This window comes from Acyrthosiphon pisum, chromosome X, assembly GCF_005508785.2.
Source record: "Acyrthosiphon pisum isolate AL4f chromosome X, pea_aphid_22Mar2018_4r6ur, whole genome shotgun sequence".
Lineage (NCBI taxonomy): Eukaryota > Metazoa > Arthropoda > Insecta > Hemiptera > Aphididae > Acyrthosiphon > Acyrthosiphon pisum.
This window is the reverse complement of record NC_042493.1, coordinates 46,882,570-46,892,162: the sequence shown is the minus strand read 5'-3', so window position 1 is coordinate 46,892,162 and position 9,593 is coordinate 46,882,570. Positions and strand designations below refer to the sequence as shown.

Sequence of the window (9,593 nt, the reverse complement as noted above, 5' to 3'; positions counted from 1 at the left end):
ATTGCTCATTTGGTTTCGTGCAGGTTTTTGCATTTTTTTCACGTTTTTTTTTCATATAAATATATATTATACACCACAGTTATATGTTTTTTTGTATTTTATTGGTTAATATATTAATAATATTAATATTTAATAATAATATAATAATATTAATAATAATATAATAATATTAATAATTAATATGTTAATAATTTATTTTTTAAGTACCTTGTAATAAATTGTAAATTGTAAAATTTGGTAATATAGAAATTATTATTATTATTATTATATTATGTATCTATATGTTATTTATTTTATTAGGAATTATAATTGCACATTTCCTAGAATATTCATTGTTATATATAATTATATAAATACATATTATATTTGTTTGTATTTTTCCTAAATTATTTCGTATGTTGTATGATAGGGTTTTCACTTCTAGCCGTTCGTCATCGGGTATGCAACCTGCGGTGGATTGTCTACCTGATTTGCTGTTGCATATTGTCAGCGATCCGACAGAGTCGGATTGCTTACCTAAGTGGCTAACTTGAAAGTTAGGTAATCGATTTTGACTTGCTAGACACTCCAACACGGTTTTCGACTTTACACTTTTTACATTAGAAAAAGCACCGGACATGCGACGGCATACATCACTCTATCCACCGCAGGTGGATTGCTTATTTTGGTTTTGTCTTAGACGGGTGATGACTGACTTGCTAGACACTCTAACATGCGGGTTTTCGAATTTAAACTTTTTTTCACATACAAAAAAGCACCGGACATACGCTGGGGGATAGTATCATTGAATTGTCGATTTTCATGGGCCATGGGAGATTTCTAGACATTGAAACTCGACTTTTAAACTTTCCCGTCTACGAAACGAGACCACCATAGAGCCAGGCCTTATCAGAAATTCTTATCACAAAATCTCTTTCTTTATAAGTGTGGCATTTATAATTCGACTGTGTCTCCAAAATCAGTATTCACTTACAACTAACACGGGGGGCCCGGGGGTCGAACTATATTTTCCATTCTTTAGGTATACCTACGCAACCAACAAGGTCGGCAGTCCACTGTAGGTGGATTGCATACCTGGTGATATAGGTACGCTTCTCATTATGTCCGCGATTCGATTCCCTACCTATGTGATTTGATGACTGATAGCTAGACAATCGACTGTTCACTTTTTAACAACACAGGAGATCGTATCAAGCCTATAGGTTTACGCACGGGAAAATGGATGTAGATGGGACGAGAATACATGTGCCTTTGCTGCTATGCACGGTCATTTGGACTGTCTGGTTTACGCTCGGGAAAACTGGTGCCCCTGGAACGAGAGGACATGCTTCAGCGCCGAAAAGAAGGGTCACCTGGACTGCTTATAGCTTACGCACGGGAAAACGGGTGCCCATGGGACAAGGATTTGTGCAACAGCACCAAATATCTGGTTTGATAACAGTTTGGAGGGAAAAATATAATAGTTTAATATAAAATCAATATACATATTTACCGTAATGAATTAAAAATGTTTATTTTTCAGTCCTATTTGATTACTCTATTTCCAACAATACGTCGCAAAGATTAACTCGATATGCTAATTTGGCAAAATATACTAATTTTTCACATCATGTACGATGGATCAATTGGGCCAAATTTTTACAATAGACACCAGTTAATATTCAATGATGATCCATTTCAATTGCTTAACATTTTTTATTTAAATATTTACTAATGATTATTAAGGAAATAAGACTACTAACCGAGTAAGTAAGCAGTAAGTTGGTATGTAGGTACCTTATAAAGTATTCGTATAAAAATATTAATATTAAACAAATTATCTTACAGTCTTCCTTATTTTTTGACAAATGCACATATTTAAGGCGTAATTAATAATTTTATATATCAATATTATCTTAGTTATATTGTAAGAAATATACATTACCCGTTTGTTTCTGTTAAACTGCCTTAAAATGTACTATTTCTTACGTTATTGTTAGTTGATCCCAATAATACTAAATAGTAATTTTAGAATTTAAATTATCTGTATATTAAATATCCAAGATTTTTGACCCAACAGTAACATTTTTAACTAAATTTATAGAAAGTAAAATAAAAAAAAAAAAATTAAAAATATCTATAAATACTAAATAGCCCAATATGAGTCAAAATATTTTGTCACATATGTAAAATGATAAAATAAACGTTTGGTAAAAATGTCAAGTACCTTTTGAATGTGTGCACACTACACACACACTAAAAGAAAGATATCATTGAAAAATCAAAAAAAATTATCATTCAAAGGATATGATTTGAATAGTAGATAACATTTTACTGATAATTGATATACTGCAGTATAAATATATTACATGCAATATAAATAACTTTATAGAGTATTTATTTTATTTGAAAATAGTCGATACTAATTATAAAAAAACATTCTCTTCAAACCGCCCATTAATATTTTGCAATAAAACCCACAGGGTTTTTGGATGGGTTTTTTCTGAAAAAAACCCAATAAAACCACCCATTATTACTTTTACATTAAAACCCATCGGGTTTTTGGGTTTTTTCTAAAAAGCCCGGGTTTTTGCCAACCCTGGTATAAACGATTGTTGAGTATACCAACACCAGAATGACTTCTCTCAATTGTCATATTAGACACCATTCTCCATTTTAGGGTACTGACATCAAATATTTCAACACTATTTAATACACTGTTACCGTCACGTCCGCCAACCTAGAATAACAAATAATATACATTTTAATATAAAATAAGTAAAATATTGATTTAACTTACAGCATATATACAATCATTCAATACCTCAACTCTTAATCCATGTCGACTAACTAACATGTCAACCATTGAAACCCAAAAGGGCGATTGTGAAGTACATCAAGCATACTAACAGAATTAGAACTTCTTCCACTCACACTGCCCATAACAAACACAAATTGATCACATATTACGCAAAAGGCAGCTGTCTTATGACAATCATTTATCCCTGGTGCATTCTCACATAGTTTGGTTGACGGGTCATACCATTGTGTATAACACTTTGGCGATGTATCAGACTCATTGAACATTAATATAACCTTATAAAATTAAACGCATAAAATTATTGTGTAGATTATCAATGGGTAAGTATTAAATTATTTAATTATTTAATTTATAAAACGTGGGTAAGTGGATGTCGCTCTGGTGTACAGTAGGTTACAAGTGGGTCAATGTTTAATGGATTGTATTAAACTTGAATTCAATAATATAATATCATTGTACAAGAAAAACGATTCTGAGCGGAGACGGTTTGTCAATTGTCAGTCTGGATATTGTTATGATTTATTATATTATCCTGTAAGTTGAATTTATATTATAATAGGTATTATTATCTTTTATTCGTTTGTATGGTGATAAATAAAACGTTGGAAATTTAAATTCTATTTTTTGTGGTTTTTCTTGTGGCATTAAAAAACTATTGAGAAAATCGAAAAATGACCTTTATAAGGAACCATCTTGATCCAATTTTCTAAAAGATAAAGTACCATATGTTGAAATTAAAGCACTCCTTCTGGTAGATATTTTGTATACAGGATATATATAAAAAAAACACCATTGTAAAACCACTAGCTTCCTCGCTCCGCTCAGAATCTAAAATAATTCAAAATATATAAAAAAAATGTACTTAAATGTTACTTCCAACTGTTACATAATTAGATTCATTGGGTAATATTATTTGGAATAAAGGAAGGCAACATATTATGATGGTACACATATTTATTACTATTCTCTACTTTTACCTCATCAAACATAATTGTATCAAGTTCTGGACACTTAAACATGACATATTTATTATTAAGTATATAGAAAAATGTGATCTATTTTACAAAATTTAGGAAGTTTATTTTCTTCTATACTAAGAGTTAGTACCATTTTAGGTTTGTATTTAGTACCTTTTATAGAAATGCATGGAGACTTAATAACAAGTCTATTGAGTCGATCTTCATTTTTTATTTCCTCCATCTCCATATCATTTATTAATTTAGATGGTCCTATTTAAATTTCATTACTTAAAGGTCCTTTGAGGAACATATTTTAATTGCAACTTATGCTTAATTGCAAGTTTTTTACATATGTCACATCTGTTGCTTGAAGTGTTTGCAGATATTTTTGATATTCGATGTTTTGCTTCAAATCGCATTGACCAGAAAGATACAAGGAGCCCAAACTTTTTCAATAATGTATGATGATGCAATAAGAAATGGTATTTTGCTCAAGACACAAATTGATATGTTTTAGATATAAATCATGGTGTTTAGCAATAAGAGTTTGTAGAAGTTCACAACTCCCTTTTTGAAGTGACAAAGAAGTTATTAGGTCAAGAATTTGGCAAAAAAGCATATAAAGGTACCAGACTGGATTTCTTGGAATAAAATCTCCAATGAATAAACCAAAGTAACGAACTAATGTCATCATTTCAGATGCAGATTAATGAATAATGTGCTCACAAACACCTATATATACAGGGTGTAACAAATAGAACTGACTTTTGGAATAACTTTTGTTCTAATCAATATTTTAAAATTTTTTTTATAGATATAATTTATAGCCATTTGCACTACACATATTTTAATTTTTTAATAATGAAAATAAAAAACTTTAAATTTGATTTAAATGTTTTTGAATTTATTCAAAATAGCCAATTTGTGAATCTGATTTTAAGAACGATTTGGATGGAAAAATTATTTATATTGGTCAAGTAGTTTATTTTTTAGAATTTTTTGAAATATCAATATTTTTTTGTTAAAATTTATTTGGAACGCAATAACTTTTTTAAAAATATTATTTTTGAAAATTGGTCAACATCAGTATATTTTTTTAACTATTTACTAATCATAAAATGTTATCAATTTTTGTCATACTTTTAAGTAGCATCAATTTTTTTTTTTTTGTCAGTTCTTTCTGTTACACTGTCTAAAAATGGTGTGAAAAATGTATAGTAATTCATCAATTGAGAATGACTCGGCCGATTTGGCTGATTCTAATTTTGTTGTGTTCGTAATTGTCAAGACAAGGTTCTTATCAAAGAACATTTTTGGAAAATCCACCGGAAAAGTAGGAAATCTGGATGTTAAAAATACAACAGTGGCGCCATCTGTCCAGAAAAAAATAAACTAAATAATAAAAAAATTAGTTTATTGTTACAGATTAAAATAATAATAGTGTATTATTTTTTATATATATAAATGAATGTTTGTGTGTAGATCAGACCTCTGGAAAGAAGAGGCTAATCTAAAAAGGGTTAAATTTGGTTTTTATTTATTCATCAGATTTTAGTATGGTTAGGTTAGGTGAGGATTTCGTATTACCTAATTGATTATATTAATCCACCGTAAGTGGAATTAGTAAAAACGACAAACTTGGTATAACGTTGATACTTTAGAGCTGAACTATACACTTACATACAAACAGCACATATATTACCTACCTGATAATGTACTGATGTGAATATAACGGACAACACCGGCCGAGATGGCTATACATCAAAATATAATATAATTAACTTTTAAATAGACATTGCTTCCACAGTGTGTTACACCCAAAAAAAGTTGAACAACCAGAATTTTTTACCGGGTCACGGAAAAGTTAGGTTAGGTTACCTAACTTTTGAACATCATACACCTAATATTAAATTACGAATTGAACTAAGTTTGAGTCATATAGAGTTGGTACATTTAACGGGCAACGAAATGCACGGGATAAGCTAGTTTTTATATTTGATACAGAAAGTTTGCTGCCTTTATCCGGCCCATAATCAAAATTAACCATTCTGTTATTGAGTACTTCCAAGAAGAATAGTTTTTAATCATTAACATAATAGAATACTAAAATGGACATATCATATTTACAACCCCCTAGATCATGCATTATACCTACTCCTACTTGATCTAATACTCTAAAACTTTTTACATCAGGCCAAACACAAGCCCCTTTTATACCACTTCTAGTAATACCACCTTCGCTTACATCGAAGTTATATTGTTCTCAACTTCTTGCGAATTTTACACATTCTGCAAGGGTAATTAGACGAAAAACTTTCTACAAAACCAGTTATGCTATGAACTCCAAGATTGTCCTCTACAAATGAGAACTAATTCAAACTTAATATTCCGCTCAAACTTATCAGTATTAGTTTAATTCATCGATAAGTGGTCTAATTGTCTAAATATAATATAATTTAAAATTATTGTCTGTCAGGAGAATGGAACAATTAAGTTAAAAACATATTATTCAGTGAAGTTTGACGATGAAAAATATACTAACAAATATATTGGTAATACTATTTGATTTTTATCATGTTCTTCAAAATTGTATTTTGCCAAAAGCTTGGATAAAATTCATTAAAATGGTATAATCACACGTTTTTATTTCATTCATATAATAAAAAAGTGTCAGATAGAATATTTTTCATTTCAAAAAATGTTTTCAAAACATGCCTTGTTGGGATAAATTGAGTTGTACAACTAGTTGGAATAATTGAAAAAGTATTTTTATTAGTATTATCATACTCACAACATACTCATAAAGTGGTATATTATATGAACCCTTCTCTGTATAATATTAATACGTTTATAATCCGTGTTAAATTGGAAAATGTTCTATCAATATTTTCAAATACAGACTTTATATGATCAGAAATATTATGAGATGAAGTGCCACCAGTGTAAAAAAAAAGTATATAAAAAATATATTGTATGGATCAGTTGTCGGCAGCCACCATTTTGTCAGTATGCAAAACATTCAGTTAATTCAGTTTACAAAATGTATTAGGAATAACACTATTTAAAATGGTAAAATAAAATAATAAATGTAAAATGATTTACGTAAAATTTATATTTTTTTTAAACAACGGGTATAGAAATAGTAATAGGTATACAATACAATATACATAATTAATCTTATTTGCCATATGAAATACCATAAAACACTAACGTGACGACCAGACTTCAACTTATGGCGGGAGTTCGCTATCTAGTACCATATAGAAAATATGACTAAAATACACAAACTTATATATTACACTGGATAAGGTACTCCTATATAATTCATATTATTATCCATGAAGCAAGGCTGCCATGTTTTTGGTTGGCAAAACATTTCATTAACTATACGCAATTAAAAATAACATAGTTTTTAATGGTAAAATAAAATAACAAATGTAAAATATATTTTTTTAAACAACGGGTGTAAAAATAAAACACAATACAACATAATGAATATACCTATACTATACAAAATTCCATGCAATGCCGACGAGCAACGAGATATCCAGGCTTTTGCTGATAGTGAGAGTTCGCTATCTAATATTATGTATATAAAAATCTGTGCTAAGATTTAGATAATCACGGACTAAGATAAAATGTCTAGAACTGACAAAGTGGGCAGGTGACGGCCCGCAAAAGATTCCTCTGTTATCAACAATACTGGGTATTGAATGTTTTCAGCGCTAATGGTGGTTTTATTTGGAGTCATATTTGCATCTTAGTCCGTATTTTATACAGGCGGCATTGCGACACTCTGTATTTGCCTTTTGTACATACATTCGAGCGTCGAGGTCACTGATTATCTACTCGTTTCCAGTCCATTATATCTTAGTCCGTGGATATTATACTGGACTGGTATCGACATGGTTGGCAGGTAGTAGAGGAACGGTCCTCAAATGTTTCGACACTACGCTCAACCATAGGTAGGTACAAGTAGGGGTAAAATCGCTATTGGTAACAAATAACGTACATAACTGATATTGTATATTCGGTTTTTACATAGAACAATTTTATTATTATTATCATTGTGTTATATATGACACGTGTTATAGACGGTGCTTTTACTCCTAGCTGTACTTTACGGTGGCTTTCGAATTAGAGGACAACTGATAAGGTAATAGTCCGGTATATCGTAGTCCGTTGATATTATGGACGGGAAACGAGCAGCTTATTAGTTGCCACGAATGTATGTTACAAAAGACAAGTGCGGGGTCGCAATGGGAACCGAGAGCTTACAACGCCATTTGTATAAGATGATACACAGACTATAAGATACTAAGGAACATTTTGGTGGCCGTCTCTCGACCCAGCCAACCATGTCGCTTCCAGTGTCTAGTCAATTCTATCATAGTCCGTGGATAGGACATAACGGCCTTATCGACGGTAATCAAGTGATTCAAATTGAGGCCAAAAAAGTATACTATATCGAGTACCTATTGATTGTCAATATATATATATATACATTATACATATATCATATATTATACAATCATATCATACAAAAATGTAAACATACGGCCTTAAATTCTTATCAGTTCAGGACCGCAAAACAACATAAGCCTCAAAATATTGTGAATGCTCTATCCATGTTCATAAGATTTATAGGTCCATTTCCACGGCCCCCCAACGTGAAAAAGTCCTAGATACGTTACTGGCCAGCAGAGGCGATTTGAGTACCTATACTGTTTTTGGTGCACTGCACCACCAATATTAGGTGGGTGGGTGGGTGGGTGGTCTTGGTTGAGTATGTGCTTACCGCAATGTTTAATTTTAATGTTTAATAAAGTAATGAAGTACCTAATCATTGAAATTTGATCAATGATAATCGTAGCTGAAACTGTTGAAAGCGTATTTATAATTTCTAAGATGAAAAGGGGTGGGTGGGTGGGTGTCTATATATTGTCTTGCACCACCAAGACGTATAATATATTCAAACCGCCTCTGCTGGCCAGAGTGACAAGTGGCGGCAAGAGCTATGCATCATATACAATAATTGTATAATCTACTATTATAGAGGGCCGGCTATCTTGTTGTTTTATATTACATCTGTGACTTATACCTATAGACGATGTCTATGCTTGATAACGGAAATGAAAAGAAAAAAGTTAAATAATTATGTAGGATGAAATAATTCATCCATAATTTACTAATACTAGTACTCTGGGTTGTTGCTCTCTCGTTTACTTGATCACAAAGCCTTAGGGTAGGGTGGAGTGAAAAACGCTGTCCATTAGTTTATACGTCGTCTATGGTCTGTATACAGTCGCTGTAGGTGAATTACAACATATAGGTGACGTTGGAGTAGGTAATGCTCTTTTGTGGTCATGATTATTGCTAGAAAGCCACCGTACAATATATGAAAGGCTTTCTGAGCAACAATCAAAATCATTTAGAGCTAGCGTCTACAGACTGCAAATAATTAATCTGGAGAAAAAATGTCCTTTTGGCTGTCTGTTTGGAAAATCACAACAAATCTGAAACAAATCAAAAATTTTAATGAATTTATTATTTTTGTTACCTACCTATAAAATATAAAGTTATTTTTTTTCTCGTAGTATTGTACTACGTGCGTAATCTTAATTTTATACGACACACTTTTTTTTTATATTTATTTGAAATATAAAATCTGTAAATAATAAGCATGCCTATGTAAGTAAGACTATGTATGTGTAGTATAATTAATTTATAATATATAATTGCGAAGGAAGTTAAAAGTAATTATCCAGCAGTAATACTTTTGAACCCTTCTATTCGGTGCCAATACTCTAAAAATAATTCCTCTTAAGGATTTA

The 9,593-nt window shown here is 30.9% G+C and overlaps 1 non-coding gene across 1 annotated transcript; it reads right to left on the bottom strand.

Annotated features, from left to right (window-relative positions):
• Positions 1-9,121: 9,121 nt before the first annotated feature.
• Positions 9,122-9,186, bottom strand: Mir315 (microRNA mir-315). The gene has a single exon (NR_040153.1). It is a non-coding gene; the product is annotated as a microRNA mir-315 (primary transcript).
• Between the last annotated feature and the right edge of the window lie 407 nt (positions 9,187-9,593).